This window comes from Glossina fuscipes, unplaced genomic scaffold (genome assembly GCF_014805625.2).
Source record: "Glossina fuscipes isolate IAEA_lab_2018 unplaced genomic scaffold, Yale_Gfus_2 28, whole genome shotgun sequence".
In the NCBI taxonomy this organism is placed as follows: domain Eukaryota; kingdom Metazoa; phylum Arthropoda; class Insecta; order Diptera; family Glossinidae; genus Glossina; species Glossina fuscipes.
The window spans coordinates 9,466,155-9,484,139 of NW_023998423.1; the positions used below are offsets into that span (position 1 = coordinate 9,466,155).

Here is a 17,985-nt window from a genome sequence, read left to right on the forward strand (position 1 = left end):
TTAAGGTTTGTTTACAGATTTTGATGTATTTTGTAAAAAGTATGCTTTTTCATTAGTTGATTGATTGACACAGACAGGAAAGCATTTACATGGGAACAATCAATTGCTTCTATTAATCAATATTTACTGGTCTTGCCTGAAAACTTCCCATTCCAAGTAGCAGTGTATTTTTTTTTTTTTTTTTTTTTTGGAAAATTTAAATTCAAACACATCAACACAGTCCAGTCCTTCGTTCTATATTGATCAAATCGATTGAATGGTTTTTCAACATATTTTATAACAATTTGTCAATTTGCCTTTAAACTACGAATCAATTTTCAAGATGAACTCAGCCTATGATCAAAATCTCTTGGTCTCGAACATCGTTTTGTATTTTATCAGCAAATACTAGTCACTGTAGATTAGAATCTGCTAAACGATGCGGCAGATCAAGCTTACACAGATCTCGATGAACCTGTTATCCTTATCCCTTTCGATGACCAACAAAAGACGTTTTTAGTTCTTCTGACAGTCGAGGTGGTTTCCTAACGAAATCGAAATATAAATGAAAAAAATCGAATCACAACTAAATAAAGTAACTTTCCGCGTACGTACGTATACTGTAAAGGCATCTAAGTAAGGGAGTAAGTAACTGTAGAGTTCGCATGTCAAAAAATTAATAATAAACTTTGTTATTAAACGGGCGTGAAAAGATTTGTTATATGAGGTCATGCAATGTGACAATCCGTGAAATGGAATTCCTCTTGCAAGTGTTACGTAATTAGAGTCGTTGCTATTTCATATTTTAATAAACACGAATGTCGAGTTAAGCGCATAACATTTCAGCGTCGTCTGAAAGACCATCGTGCATACTTGTCACAACTTTGCTTAAAAGTTAAGACGACTTTTGCATTTAAATCGCATGGGCTTATCCTATTCTTCTATTCCCAGGCATGTGAGTGCATTTGACTTGATTTTCTTTGAATATATAGTTTTTCTACATGTATTCTCGCCATTAAATTTCAATGCAATGAATATTGTTTTTCTGTCACTGTTGTTGTAAAGCAATTTTTAAATGAAAAACGTTTTTACTGTAAAAGCATAGATCATTTGTATTTAGCGTAAATAAATTATTCTTCGTTTTTTTTTTTATATGTAAAATAATGCTATTTTATAAATTATTGTGCTCTTGCTTTCATGATAAATAAACTCTTGCTGAATTTTTCATCGGAGCTATAATGAGGTGAGATATTTTGTCACAAAATAAAATTAGGCTAAAAGAGCAGAAAATTTTCAGGCACTGCACCCCTATGCAACGAAAGAAAGAAACTTTGCAAGTGGGAAAAATCTCGAAATAATTTAGATTAGATCTGTCTCCAGTAGGCATCAAATAACATTTGAAATTATTTAAAAATGTATTGATTCAGTTGACATCACAATGAAATTCCTTAGGCCACTTCTAGACTTACTTTCGGTTATTTTTCTTTTCTTGTAAATAGGTAAAAAAGGCTTCCTCTTTAGTTATTGTTTGAGCGGGCTTCGTTCTTTTCGGTGACCGATTCTTCGTGTTCATATGCAAATCCGATAATGATCTGAAGTGCGTTTTTCATTTCACTGTTCCTCATCTTAAATCGAACCAGAATTATTCACACGATGCGGAATTTTCTGTTCTAGAAGATACAAAAATGTAGCTACATCAAGCATGAGTTTCCTAGAACCAACGCGGTATGAGAAGTTGTATTAGTCTCTAGCGAAAAAGCAGACGTTATCCGTCCATATGTCCCACAAATACTTTGACGTAAGCGATGCGTAACAATCAAATCACGTATCCTCGGCATACGCACCTCAAAATGGATCACATGTCGATGTTTGGATCGCAAAAGCATATACTGCACGAAGGACGAATGCATGGAAAAATTCTCTATAGGACGACTTCTCTAAGACAATGTCTCTAAGACAACTGCTCCAGGGCAACTTCTCCAACAACTTCTCTTTTCCTTCCATTTACCGGAGGATGGACAAATTCTCTATAGGATGACTTCTCTAAGGCAATGTCTCTAGGACAACTACTCCATGATAACTGCTCCAACAACTCTTCTTCTTCTATTCGGAATGGACGAATTCTCTAAAGGACGACTTCTCTAGGACAACGTTTCTAGGACGACGTTTCTAGGACAACTACTCCAGAACAACTTCTCCTGGAAAACTTCACATACTAATGGATAAATTTCAAAGATTTTTTATTCCACTTCAAGTAACTAAGATGGATCGCAATTTTCAATTCATAAGCCAGGATGCTTAAGTAACTTATCAGTTGTAACATGAAAAGGCAGTAACACGACTTCTCGGTCGAAAACTGCAGGAGCATAGTTTGTCAATTGTCAAATTAAGAATTCGGTGTTCAACCTTCATTATCTAGGGCTTATAGCTCGTTTGGAAAAGAACGAATTATGTTAGTTACAAAATCCAAACTTCGGACAAGTCTAAATACCGCGATTAAAAACAATAGCATGAACATTCTTTTGCAACATTGTTGCGACCACAAATTTTGAGCATCCGTTTAAAACAATTTTCCTAAACGATGCCCATTTAAGTGCTTGAGGCGGCGCAGACTGCGTACAATTGGATATTGCGTCTGTATAGCATTTCCCATAACAGTCTGAAGAAAAAAAAAATGATAAAAAAAGACAAAAATATACATTAGAGCCATAGAAGAAAATTAGACGAGTAGAGGAAAAATATTAACGAAAGCTTTCGTCTGCTTTTTCATCTCTCATGTACTGGACAACGTCCTTCACCTCTTTGCAACATGTATCGCACACATAGAGAAGAGTGTGTGTGCCTATGTGCAGCCATCTATGTATGTGTGCATGTCTATTTATAGTTAATCTCTAGAGTGTAATTTATGATGATCATTTGCTATCTTAAGAGCCTGCCAAGGCGCGAGATGAAACAAGTGGACTGCAGTGTAAACCAAAAACGAGTGATAAATAAAAGAACAGATAAAAACTTCAAAACATTGAATATCTAGTAAAGCGGTTAAAAAAATACGCACAGAGCAAGGACTTGTTTGTTGTCTTGCTTTTTTTTTTTTATTGCTATTAACGTAAGAGCAAGAAGTCATTGAAAAATGCATTAAATTTAAAAAAAAAATGCATAAATTATTAACAACAAATTGAAAGCGAGCAAGTGAATAAACAGGAAATTGGAGAAAATTGAAAAAGCCCTTAACTAAAAAATGATTAAATATCCACAACACACACACACACATGCCTGATATGGGAGAAGGTAGAAAATTACATTTAGTTTAGTTGGTGCTGCTCCTCTTGACTGACTAACATACAAACAAGGCAGTATTTTTTTCCTATATACAATAAATTTCAAGTCTGTGTGTGTATGTGTATGTGCCAGTTGTGCAAATGCTTAACAAAAAAAAAAAAAAAAAAAAAGTAAAAACTCTGCGGTATATTTGATGCATTTCCTTTAATAGCTAAAGTAATTTATTCCTAAGATGGGGGTCAAGCTAGCCTTGAAACAAATATCAATATGTTTAAAGGTATATAAAGGAGAAGATTTCTTTCCTTTTCTGACTGAAAGCCTGAATGAAAAGGATTGAAAGCTTGATGCCTTTGAAGGTACCATAAGCGTCCTTTCTTACTTGCAGTCTTTAGCTGTACCTAACACGAACTCCGAGAGGTACGATCTGTTTTAATTTCTAGGAATAGTGCGATTTTATCCTTTCATGCATAAACTAATAAATCGATAACGACGCTACGAAGGTGTCCCCATTATTGTTTGCCATGAGCCCTGTGAAAAGCATCTGCTTAGTAAATCACTAACAACAGAAGAGAGAATAATTCATTGTCAAGAAAGAACGGTAATCCCTGTGTTTCCATAGAAAGTGACAGAAATCGCTCTTGACATCCTATCATCATAGGCCACTTCAGCTCTTCATCCATACAGTTCGTTGATGCTAAGCGAGCATATCAAGACCGGAAATTCTCTCAGAACATTCTTTCCCCATTTAAACTTTGCTTAAAAAATCAGATATGAATAGTGAGTCAAGCAGCTACTGGAAGCTTTCCACTATATGTGCAGGGGCTGGCGACAGATAACTATGTCTGCTAAGATGAGTCAAAGTGAGTTACTTTCCTTATAAGACCGCTGCAACAGCAAAAATGCATATACGAACCTGAAACAAACGTTAAATTACTACCTACAGGCATGATGGATACGAAACTGAGACAAACCTGTTTTGTGCGTCTCATGGCCGCTATTCTATACCAATCTTTTCGGAAACTGACAAATATAGTTCATGTATGCAGTACTTGTTCACTACCGAGCGCGTATCACACAATTAGTTCGCCCAACATTTTTGGCATCAAAAAAGCGCACTTATATACTGATATATGCTTTGATCGCTATGCGCGACGCCATCCATCCACAGCTAAAATATTTATATGAAGATATTCGACGATATTACAAAAGTGTATAAATAATCAATAAAATATTGTGTCTGATAGTGTCCTGACAACATCAAAAGAAGAAATCTTGCTTTCCCTCTGTCATGCAAAATATGCATTTTTTCGTCTTCTTCTTCTTCTTCTTTTTTAAAACTTTTATTTTACCCACGATGATGACTTTATTTTCGTTTGACTTTTAATTTATTTAATACTTATGTCTGTAAAGTTTTTATCTTTTTTGTTCTTCTTCTTTTTTTTTTTTTTTTTTTTTTGTTGTAGCACATTTATGAAACCTTAAGAAATCGGTGGCCTTAATAAGTTTTATGGGAACAACAAGAAAAGAGGAAACAAATAAAAACGAAAGGAAGAAAGGTGCCTTAAAGTCAAAAGCGTTTTTCTTAAAATGTCTGCAATTTTGCTTAACATAAATTTTGCTAAGGAAATATGCCAGACTTCCGTTTTTTATGTTTTGTGCGGTGAAAGTTGTACCAAGATGCGTGCACTAGAGAAAAAGAGAGCATAAGAGGGCACATATTTAAAAGGAAATAAACGGAAGATAAATTCGAACAAAGAAAAAATAAAATAAAGTGAACTTTTTAAGGAAAATTTAATTTTATAAAAGAATATATAGGTGCGGAAGAAATGGGGATAAGGGATGAAAATAATTAGAATCCGTAAGCAAGAAAAAATAAACAAAAAAAAAAAAAGGAAAAAGGTCTATACGCATTTAGTCGAATTTGTGATAAAAAGAATGAAAAGTAGAAAATAAAGAAAATTTCGATATCGAAAACTAATCTGCAGGCGAATAAACAAAACACCATAATTCGAATTTGGCCATAAATATTATTAAGCAAAACGCAGGGTGCTTCTTCCAAGTCATTAGTGCCGAGTCTTGTTTTATTCTAGCCCGTTTTCAATCTTCTTCTGGCTTTTTCTTCCAAAAAACCACAATTAGCAAATCGCATAAATATTTCTTTTCTTTTTATACCCTACACCACTTGTAGTACAGGGCATATTAAGTTAATCCGGACCTACGTAACACGCGGTAGAGCTTAGGATAAATCTACCTTTTACTATACCGATCAATTCAGAATCATAATCTGAGCTGATGTAAGCCTGACTGTCCGTCTGTCCGTCTGATGTCTGTCCATGTTAATTTGTGTTCAAGCTGCAGATTGTAATATTTGAGATATTTTGATGAACTTTGGTACAAGGACAAACACTATTGAAAATGATTCCGATCGGTCCATTTTTTCGACCATTCCCCTTATAACACCCTATTCGGAAAAGTTGTTATATAGAAAAAAATTGCAATTTTCAAAATTTCTCGGCAAAAGTGGCTAAATGGGAGTATTTCGGCATTTTTTGGATCACATCCTAATAACGATTTTCACGAAAATTAATCCTCTGTAGAGCGGAAAAGTTTAAGTTCTAATATGTGGCGATGAAAATTGACCCATAATAGCAATTTCATCCAAAAATAAGAACTGCGTTAGCCAATGTGGTAGTATAGGGTATTTAATGGTCGGCCTTACCCGACTATAAACTTCTTGATTATTTTTTTTGAGTATGTATTCATATAAAGGCCCCATATCTTTATGTGCACACACATAGTACATAAACGCGTAGCTAATATTCATTTAGCTAAAGACCGAGGGGTCGGGTATCAAGTGAACATTGTCATAAAAGGTATCTGAGTAGTAAACTCAGATAGGAGATTTCGAGATTGTTTCTTCCGTCTGCCGATTACAGAAGAACATTGAATTTTATTTGCATATCAAGCACATTGTTGCATGTTGCATGTCTGAACAAATCTGTAAATGTTAGCTTTTGATTTTAAAAATTGAAATTTCATTACGTTACAAAGAGGAACAATTAAGTAAATCGTCCAGAAAGTTTTAATTTCTTCTTTAAATCATTTTTTCAAGGCAATGTATTGAAAATTTAGAATTGTTTTGGAAATCGAATTAATTTTGAAAAAAAAAACAGCATAAAAATCTCTTACAAACTCTCCTTACGGATTATAATTGAATTTATTTATGCTTCATTTCCCAGCACAATAAAAGCTATTTAAAGTAGTAGTTTGTGGATTTTAAACTTTTGTAATTTTTTATTCAACTTCAAAAGCAATACATTTACGCTTTCAGTTAGTTGTAAGAGAGTACAGAGAGCAAAAAACTAAAGCTATATATATATATATATATATACAATATATATATATATACAATAATAATAAAAGGTCTTATCTTTGTACACAGAGTATATTATTATTAACAGTGGTATACTTTAGGGCATTGATGAGACGGTATTTTTGTATTTGTGTACGTGCGGGAGTAGCCGAGGGAATAATAAACTCATAAGTGACCCCTTTAAATAAGATTAGGTTTTATACTCTTCATCATATAAACACACACACACCGACTTAAACATTCCAGATGCGTGCATGAATAACAGCGTTACTCTCATTGAAGGGTAACAAGACAGGAAATACGTATATACGTATATATATATATATATATATATTAGGTAGTCCAATAATTTATTGCGGTTTTACCCGACACCAGCTTAAAATAACTTTTTTCACATAACTAAACAGACGATTAGCGTCAAAGGTTTATATAGTTATATAGAGCAGGCTCATCTTTATTTCGAGAGTCAAAGAAAGAGTCAAAGTGAGCGTTTGTGTTGTTTTAGTGAGACGTGAGGAAGTCGTGGAAAATCAGAATGAGCACATAAGACATATATTAATTTTTTACTTTAAAATACAATCACATAGAGAAGTATGTGCTTTGTATGGAACTAACGTTGTAGCAGAAAGCACTTGCCGAAATTTTATTTTGGAAATTTTCAGTGAAAGCCGTGTACCGCGTTCGTATAGGCCAAATACGATTGATCATCTAATTCATCGAAAACAACAAGTTTATTCACTATGTATATATAAAAAAAAAACTTTTTATTTCACGGCGAAGAACTGCAAGAAATTTCCAAACTACCTAATATATATAGATATCTATGATTGAGAATACATACATCCATACTAATACTAAAGGGATTACTTAAGGCAAACAATTGAGCTTATACACTTGAAAATGCGCACATTTGCAAACATCTCAACGTAAAGCTGAAAATAAAATACAAAACAATTATGATGAAAACGAAAAGAAATAGATAGAAGCGAATAGAGGAAATGTTAAAGGAGCTGAAGCAATGTATTAGTGTAATATTTGGTTTTTCCTCTTTCAAATTTTTCTTTCCACTTAAAGAAGTCAACTAAGTGTTTATTAGAAAAAAAAATAATGAAAGGCACTAAGGATGTCAAGTAGCTCTAGCCCTCAGCTAAGCTAATGAAAAATTTCGGAAAATCCGTTTCATTTACATAACTGTAGAATGTCTTCGTAAACTATTGTTTGAACATCCGATCTAATGGAATCATTATAATCGCCTCCCCTAGCATGGTTTTTAATTTAGTGATTATATGAAATTGGAAAACAAAACGAAACTTTTCTGCTTTGTTTTTTAACTCGTTAACTGTCAATGGGAATATTTCTCTCTGACTCCCACATGTTGTTTCTATAAATTGCTAATAAAGGTTTAGGGCTTATGAAAGTTGGCTTAAAAAGAGGTGAATTTCGTTCTTGTTCATTCGCAAACTAAAGAAGCAAATACCAAATGATATTCTGCTTAAGCAAGCAAGCTCCCTCATAGATCATATAATAGCATTGGTATTGGTATCAACGGACGTATAAAAATTAATTCACATAACGGTATGGATTTTTCTGTTCAACAGATAGGTTTTGCAGCTTTTTGAGATGTTTTTATCAATTTTAATAACGTTTTAGTCGAGACCTAACGAAGGTGGATTACAGACATCCCTGCGTAAAAAGGAGTTGTATAAAGTAAAGCTAAGTAAAGTGAGTTTTACAAAGTTTTCTTAATCCCTTAACTCTAGACCATAGCAGACGAACTGATATAGGACTTCGCCAAATTTTTGAGACAATTACTGTCTTCTTCGTCTTCTATTCGGCGAATCAACAAACGAAAATTCCCTGAGATGCGTAAAAAACGCCCAATGTGAACATAGAGTTCTCTGTGTGAGTCTTAGTAATGTTGGGATTACTTTTGGTATAGAATTATATTATTATCTATTATCTATTTTATTATTTCTTTGTAGGTGTGAAGTTTTGTATGATGTATAATACTCCTCCGCCACGTGGGACGAAACAGCATGGGGTAAATTTCGTAGTGTAAGAAGTAATGTAGTATATGGGTGTAAAGTGTCATATGAAAGGACTGATAAGCGAAAGAGTAAAAAAAAAGTGTGAAGGAGACTAGGTTCGAAATTTGGCTTACTAGGTCTTCACGGCATGATTTAAATAAAAAAAAAAAAAAAATATGCGAAGTAAGCTACTAAATACTAAACTAAGTTATATAAAGCTTTCTTAATTTCTTAACCTAGTCCTAGTCCTGATCCTAGTTGGCGATTTGATAAACATATATAATACATAACGATATATGAATTCAACTCTAAGCATAGTTTGTTCGGATGTTTGTTCGGTTGTTTGCCGAATACTAATTTTTTATTAACATCCCCACGCAATGTAACATGTTTACATAAACGTATAAAAGCAATGTAATATGAACACTTGACATATACACAAACTTATTTATTAATAGTGTTGAGCTACCATTTACTTGCAGAATAGCCACAGAATAAATTAAAACTCTTCATAACGATTCAATTATCAGGAAGATATTTGATGATATTCTGACGCTCTTCAAACCAAGACTGAACGTTTTTGGCTCTGTGTATGAATGCATTACCATGGTTGAACATGGTCGCTTTTGACAGTAATATGGCAACCATGGAAAGAACGTCATCACTGAGGATGTCGAGATACTCATTTATAATGATCCGGCCAGTGAAAGAGAACGAGAGGACCAGCTGAATACCGCAACTCTTCCAATCATCAAGGGTCCATATTTTATGGTCGTGGCATGAATTTGTAGTTTTTTTCAAGCGATTGTTGAGTTCCGTTGTTACTTTTATCTCCGTAGGCTCATGTTGCCTAGCCACGATCGTTTTTATGTTCATCGGTCTCTGTCGGTTGATTTCGCGGTTCGCCTACTATTCCTTTTGGCCGTTAGTCAATCCAGCCGCACTCGTCACACACGATTCTGCTAAGCAAGGGCCTACGATTTGCCCTCTTTCGAAGTCTGATAGATCACACATTTCATCTCTTGCTTGTAACGTAAATTCACTGAAATACAACTTACATCGCTTGGCCGTGCAATACGTACACGTGGCATTATTGGCATGGAAGCAGTGTTGCCGAGATGTAACGAGATCCTACTATATTGCATAGTGTTCTTATTATTTTGTCCATATCCTACATATAGAAGACGTAGATAGAAGACCTTATGTGTGAATGGCTCGACAAAACAACATTATGTTACGTATATTGTACTTGATTTAGTTTAGGTAAGACGACATAAGGTCCTGCGTGATATTCCTTCATTTTATAAAGAATATTATAGTGATCGTGGCTTAATATGCAAGGAATTTCCGGTTTGCCGCTTCCAACGCTTCAAAATCACGATCGCGCTTGGTAAGAATGACACAACAAATTTGTGATCGATGATATTTATTTCCTTATCACTGAAGTGAATAATTTTGATCCACTTATGATTCTAATTTGGCCATTGAACATATCACTATAAGGGATAGTGTACTTTTGAGATAGGGTAAGTGCTTCGAGAAGCAAGATGCTCGGGTGATCCATCCTAACCCCACCTATTAATTTAATTGTTATGAAAATTGTTGAAATCTTGATTCACTATATACATTATTCGCTTATAATCTGGAATTGATATCATTAGCTTAGCATTAGGTTGAGCTCTTTGTATATCAAAGGAAAGCAATTATTTACAACCGAATCTTTGTCTTCCAGCTCTTGATTTCTTAAGATGGACTTGCATCATTTTGAAAATAAACACAATTACAATACCGTTAATGGCTGAAACTTTCATCCTCCAAACATTATTAAATTTGGTTTTCTAAAATTATAAATCTTGTGCGGGCAAAATGATGATATTATGTGCTATCTATAATTACCATTATCGTAATTTTTATCAAAAATAAACTTGCCCCACTTTCAAAATAACGGATTAATACAATGACAAAAGTGTCTTTCATTATTATTATGAATTGCAGTACAGAACGGCAGTGTGTGTATGAAAGCCACTTTAAAAGATGATAATTCTTAATTAAGTTGAAATTTTTGCAAGAATTAAAATTAAGCTGAAACGATAACGATATGAGTGAGACGGAACATGTACATAACCATAGACGAACTAACTACTCAATGCAATACCTTATAACCTACGAACCTATATACACCACTCATACATTTATTTATAAAAAAATTAGACATAATTGGGAGCAAAAATTCGACTGCTTTACCCTTTCGCATACGATATATGGTTATAGGGTGAGCGTTTCAATGCATTAGCTTTCGCAGATGTTAGAAGGTAGAAGGAGGCTTCGCAGGAAATTTATTACATTTGAAATTGAAAGGCAGATAAAAACGAGGGCGTAAATAAGTTGTTTATTGAGCAGTCGCTTAGTGAGACTCGTTATGTAATAGTGACCCTCTACAATATTACGTAGAATATAAAAAGAATCTCCTATATTTCCTCCTCCTCCTCCTGCTCCTGCTCCTGCTCCTCCTATTATTTCATTTATGCATCCTTCGTTTATACCACGTTTTGCGTTTGTTGGCTGGCATATCCATCTGCTATTTTTCCATTTACATTCTTTGGTCGGCATAATTCTACGAGCAAAAAATTAGCGTTATGATGGTAACGGGAAATATTTTAGTTACCTCTGCTGCACTCATTTAATGATCGCTTTTGATGGTATATATGCGCACCTATTGTAGTCCGAAGCCGTTCATTTACATTCTTTTAATTCCATTAACAATAGTCGCGATATTATATGTAACTTGCAAAGCTGTTGGCATACATTTTTTGTATGAGAACAAACATTTACATCGCTGCCATTGTCGAATACGAGTTGATTTTAATTTCTTCATTTTCTGTCGTGTCTTAAAAGTTCTCCGAAAGGTTAATGGTTTTTTTTTTTTTTTCTTCTCTTGGGATGGAATGTAGGTTAACAGTCTCAGTGAAATTAGCAATTCAATTTTTTCAACTATTGTTAGATATTTATTTATATTCAGAGTTGAAAATGAAAAGAAAAACCTCAAGTTGGGGAAATGTGTTGAAAAACATTCGAATTCGCTTTCCTTTGTATAAAAATGTGCAAAAATATGCATATTATTGCATAAGAGAAGCTACAAACATTAATTTATGTTAAGTATAGACGACGATGACTTTACATACATTTAAACATCTTCAAATATGCAAACGTAAAAGGTTTTTCTTCACCTTGACAGGGAAAAATATGGAGATCTCAAGTTCAAAATGACTCAAAGAGATTTTCATTTCTCTTAATCCGGATAGATAGATAGAGATTTTACACTAAAATTTCTTTTAATATGAAGTTCGTTTAATTTGTCACTATTAACCAGTTAACTGCGTATGACGTATATGTGAAATAAAAAATTACCGAACAAGTTAGCGTAAGATGAGAAAAATAAAAGTGGTCTGTGCCCGCAATGGAATCAATACGACAGTATAGATATAATATTTAAATAAATAAGAAGAAACTACATAAACTTGAAAAATTCGCCCAAGCACCTAAGCAACAAAAGTTCTGAACACCTTTGCCTTTGGTGGACAACACAAACACCATACATAGGAAAGATCTGTACCCATTACTGAAGGATGAAGGAGGTATATTCATTGTGTCAATACGTTTAAAACACCCAGAAGGAAACATCAGAGACCATCATGTCCGTCTGTCCATTTGTGTTATGTCTATTGAAAACATTCTCCTTCAAATTTCGCAGAGACATTGCAAGTTCTTGCACGCATATTGGCATTGAAAATGGGCCAAATCGGTTAAAGGAAACGCTGATAGCACCACGTAAACTGGGAATAGCTCTGTTTATCAAAGGGACTGAAAAATTAACTTCTTGCTCATTACTCATAAACTATAGCAAATATATATACAAAAATTTGAACGCATATTCTGTGGGCGATGCTATAGTATCTGTGCACAGAAATGGAAAAAATTGACCACGCCTACCCAAAATTGAATTATTTTTTCAATACTTTTATAACGTGCACGCACAAGCTTCAAAATCTCTATAAAGTATACACATTCTTGGCCAGTGACAAACCTTGTTCGTCTGTCCATCTGTCCATCTGTCTGTTTGCGTAACTTTGCAGTATTTGTGGTAAACATTCTTCTGTTAGCGAAAGTGAAGATATCGCCTAAACATTTCCAAAAGAATTTGAAAAGGACACACCTACAACGCCCACATGCCTCTACGAGAAAAGCCATTGTTTTGAAAATAGAAGAAATCAACTGCCCCCGCTCCATATTATAGAGCATGAGAATTTTGTTCTTTTGTCTTTTTTCGGTCTCGATCGAATTTAATTTTTTTTTACTTGTTCTATTATAAATTTTTTTTTTGGGGTAAACGTGTTGGGTATAAAAGATCCAGTCACGTCCGAATGTAAGTTTCTCATTTGTAACATTTCCAACCCTTCAAAGTAATTTTTTTCGCCCTTCAAGGGAATCATCAACGGGTAATCTGAGGACAAAGACCTGGCTATCGAATATAGGAAAAGTCTACGGAAACATCAAGGATCTCTGAAGTAGAAAAAAGACGAAAAAAAAACGAGTATCCAAGAAGATTAATCAACCACACAGTTGTTTTTAAAAAAGCAACTTAAGGAAAAAGGAAAAATTGTATGACAAAATAAACTAAAATTGAAGTAAATCAAAACTTTAAGCGACATTAAATATATTTTTCGTATTTAATATTTAACTTTAGTTAAATAATTTTTTTTTTTTTATTTTCATTAAACGATATTAAATGCGGTTTGTTGAACTTCCTTTTTCTTACTACGACTTTCCTCGGTGTACGAATGCATTGTTAGTCTTAATGCCTTTGTTGCCGACATTTAGTCTGCGAAGGCTAACGTACCAACGCCAGTACTTCGTGTGAAGTGTCTAAACTATTTTATTCAACACCTTAAGATGTATGTAAAGAGCTTGTTTTCGCACCACATTAGAAATCATTCTCTCCTTATTTCGCAAAGAAGTAGTGCAAGCTGTTGTTCTTACGCTATTAAGCATTCTCTGGTTAAAAGCGCAAGCATTCAAGCCTGATGAAGGATGTTTCTATTGCCATTTTTTACATTTCATGTTTAACAAGTTTTTATGCATTTTTTCCTTATGTGTTTTCTTTAATGTGAAAAAGAAAAATTCCCATAAATTTAATGAAATAATGAAATTTTATAAATTCGTTTGATTAAGTTCAAGAGCTCGTCGAGTTATACTTTCGAGCGTTTACGTAACATTGTAATAACACAATAACTCAACGGCTCCTAAAAAGAGGTCGAATAATTTCGAAAACTAAAGTAAACTAAAAAAAAAAAAAAAAAATTTCCACACTATTCTCCCTGTTTGCCAGAGGAAGAATATGAAAATAGAAAGCCTTAAAAGCAAAACGTGCTTGGATAAGCAAAAATTGCGGCTTAGGGGAAGCGAAGCAACTCTAAATTTTACTTATACGGTAAGATTTAAGAAAACCGTTTGCTGTTGCTGTTAGTGTTCCTCTTTAAATATCTTCCACCCACATCTTATACCCACTATCGAAGAATACGAGTATATTCACTTTGTCAAAACGTTTGCAAAAGTCGGAAGAAAGCTTCAGAGGCTCAATAAAGTGCAGTGTAGTCTGGGTCTATCTGCCCATGTGTGGCTCTGTGCTACGTTGCTGGTAAGCGATCTCTGAGTCGCATATAAAAAGATTTCAATTTTGCCAAAATCATTAAAAGGACTGGTATTGAAAATGAGCGAAATTAATCAAAGACGATGAGAAAAGGTGAAAACGCCGCCTTTGTTAAAGCAACTACTCCTTGCGCTAAGTACACCTACACTGCAATAAATACAACGTAAAAACTTTCGGTGCATAATTTACGGTGGGCCCATAAGTATAGGCAATCCCAGAGCACCTATAAAAAAAAAAAAAAATCAGTAATGACCCCACAATATGACAAAATATCGAAATTCTTTTTCTTTTTTTTTTTTCTTTGCTTAAGGTGTTTATGATGTTAAAGTTTCGTTTACAGCCTGATATCTTTCAGCTGGTTTTTGTGCATTAACACTTCATTTTATATGTAACACGTATGTATATAGATTTCATGTCGGGTTTGTTTTGCTTTTTTCTCCGCCTTTGTTACCAAATCGCCTTCAAGTAAGTAAATCCTTTCATGTTCTTTTTAAATTTTGCTAAGAACGCAAGTTTTCAATTCTCTATAGAAATCATTGAAATCGTTGATGTTGGTTGAGTCGGTGAATAATGGTAAAGCTTCTTACTGCCTTAAGCAGGCACGAAACTATTGCGTATGTTTCCGTTTGCGATTACATATAGTTATTTATTTTTGACTATCTATCCGAAGGGAAGATAAAGAAAGTATTCTAGTTCTTCTAACTTTACAACACGGATCTTGATTATTGTAAAATGTTGCCCGTAACCAATGCTGATCCGTATATTCATTTACCGGAGACTGTATATAATTGCATTCAATTTAAGAATACCCTCTGCTAATAAATGAGTGAATGTAATTTATGTGAAATATGGTATAAAGATTGCAAGATCTTCGTAGCAGCGTTATATAGAAAATGGTTAAAGCGGTCGAAGGACACGCTCACAATACAATGTAAATTGAGACCGCACTCTTCTTTCAAATGTAAAAAAATACTCATAAGCTATAATAAATATAGCGATAGAAATATTCTATGAGTGATCCTACAGTATGTGTACAAAAAATATAGAAACCAGCCACGAGTCACACTCTTAAGAAAAAGTTGGTGGGTATAAAAGATTTCGACCCCAGTGAAGCGTACTTATTTGCCAATGTTTCTCCGCAAAAATTAAAAGATTTGCACTTTAGCGCTTACTAAATAAATCCGAATAATTACGGAAAATTTTGATGGGAACATTAGACGATTCTTTCCAAGAGCAACACGTTTCAATTTGTTTTTTTGCCCCTGTTTTTTTTTTTGGTGAAATTTGTTAGACAATGCTTTTGTTAATATGTCCCTAAATTATTCTTGCAAGGATTCTCTTGAAGTGTAAGCTCTCGCATGGCAACAAAATCTGGATTTTTCTGGATATTCTATGAGGAAGATTTGTATTAGTGTGACTCTAACATAACGCCGTCCACTTCAACTTTGTTTCGTCCATTCGAACTTACTTTTGGTAAATAGGCGAGTCTTAGCCTTTCGGCGTATGCAACTACGGGCGGCTCAGTATACGAACCACTACTACTAAGCACTTTTTTAAAAAGGGATTGATGCAAATTCATTAGTTTTTCGCGTATGTGCCTCAAGTTTAACTAAAATTTGTACAATTTTCATTTTAGCTTTTGCTAGAAGAAGCAGAGAGGCAGACAGTGGGATATCAAAGTCTTTTGACGAGCAGAAATATATCTGGGCTTTTAAAATCCTTTCATTACTATTGTTCGACAGTGACCGGTTTGAAACTACGAAAATTTATCAACTAATTAGATATCTTTTGCTTTAAAACGCAATTCAAGAAGTCTTACCTGATAGGATAGTTTGTTATAGTTGGAGGAAATTAAAAGTAAATTGGCGAAATACTGCAAGAGAACGCGTCTTCATTTGCCGCTTGATCATTCACGAATTGTGCTTTGTCACTTATTTTCTTTTACGCGATGCACTATTTCGAAGATACTCTCTTTAAATTGATTATTTCACTTCTAGTTTGACGATGTGTGCAGTGCACATGATGAAGAGAAAAGCGAGTAGTAAAAGCCAATTCATAGACGATACATTTATTAGATGTCAGATCAGATTTTTTTTTTTTTTTTTGTGACAATTAAATCAAAATAATGCGTTGACAGTAAACGTTACAACGCAACTCTTTCGAGAAATATTTTTATTTGTCAAGTAAACAGTTGGTGTGGTGACGACTGCAGTTGTTTATTGTGTTGAGTTGTTGTCGATATTGAAGCATTTTTGCTGAACAATTGTTAAAACAATTTAAAATCGTTAATGATATTAAATATAAAAGAATTGATTTTGTTTGCCATCATTTTAATTATATGTTGATTAATTTATTCTTCATTTTATAAAATTTTTCCTTTTTTTCCTTGAATTGCATTAAAAGTAAATACGAAAATAGTCTGGCTTACTAGTCGCATTCATGCACATACATACGCAAACACATACACACACACACACGAATACATCTCCGTATAATGCAATACAATAACAATCTGGTTTGGTTTATTTTTTATATGTGAAAAGCGAAACCTCGCCGTCATAAAATTCGACACGCGCGCACACAAACATATAAATGCTTTTTTAAACAAGTTTTTCCATTAAATCTCGAGAGCGGTTTTGTAAATTGAATACTCAAGCGCGTGTGTTTATTTATTTGTTTGTTGTGCGTGAGTATATGTGTAAGCTATTGTATGACACTTTCGTATCCACTCACTCACTCACGTTGTGTTGATATGTTATTCGTTTATTTACCTTTTTTTTCTTTATATATATATGTATATGTATATATATTTTATTTATTTTGTTTGTAATCGATAACTTTTGTGTTCATGTAAACATTTCTTTGGTGAAATTTTTTTGTCCACTTTTGCTTATTTTGGCTTAAATTTTCCACTTTTACCCATTTATACGATTCGTCGTTTTACGCGTAAAATCGGTGTTATTACAATTCTGCTATCATCAGTGTTTCATATTATAATTGGTGATTCCATATAACCGTTTCCCTGAGTAGGGAGTCCAATATTACTATAGTGCTCTGCTGCGCCAATAAATACACGCTGACTCACTTTCGTAATAGTAAAGCAAATGGCAAACAACAACAACAACAACAATAACATGACAACGAAAGCTGAAAATACAGCACAGTGAGTTGAGCACACAGCATCACGTTGACGCCAAAAACATATAAAGCAAAAGTCACCCAAAAATTTTTGCTTCTTTTTCCTCTACTCCTACAGAGTAAGATATGGGGAGTTTATTTTTTTTTTTTTTTACTACACTTTGCTGCTGTTGTTGTCTCCCAACGGATATTGAAAAATTGCTTCCCTTTTTTTTTTATTACGCTTAGCTCAAGTTTTTCTCTTACTTTATGTTTAAATTTTTTCCTTTTTCACCAAAAAAATTTCGTGTCTGCTATATGTTTATCTTATTAATTATTGATTTTATCATTGTTTTTTTTTTTTTGTTTTTTGGTTTTTCTTAATTAAACTATTAATATTATTTGTAGTAAATTCATATTAGAACTTATCATGGTGTTTATGTTTAAAACACGCCTTCATTTACTTATGGGAAATTTTTCTTTGAAAATGCAATGACGACGAA

At 33.7% G+C, this 17,985-nt stretch overlaps 1 protein-coding gene across 3 annotated transcripts in view; it reads right to left on the reverse strand.

The window, feature by feature from the left end:
* LOC119636778 overlaps window positions 1-17,151 on the reverse strand; it is a 198,267-nt gene extending 181,116 nt beyond the window's left edge. For 2 of the 3 annotated variants that reach the window (XM_038032382.1, XM_038032384.1), the window contains exon 1: window positions 16,185-17,151. The gene's annotated coding sequence lies outside the window, so the exon portion shown is untranslated. Of the gene's footprint in view, window positions 1-9,127; window positions 9,465-16,184 lie in introns of those variants that run through there. The other variant, XM_038032383.1, reaches the window with a different exon arrangement.
* Window positions 17,152-17,985: the final 834 nt, after the last annotated feature.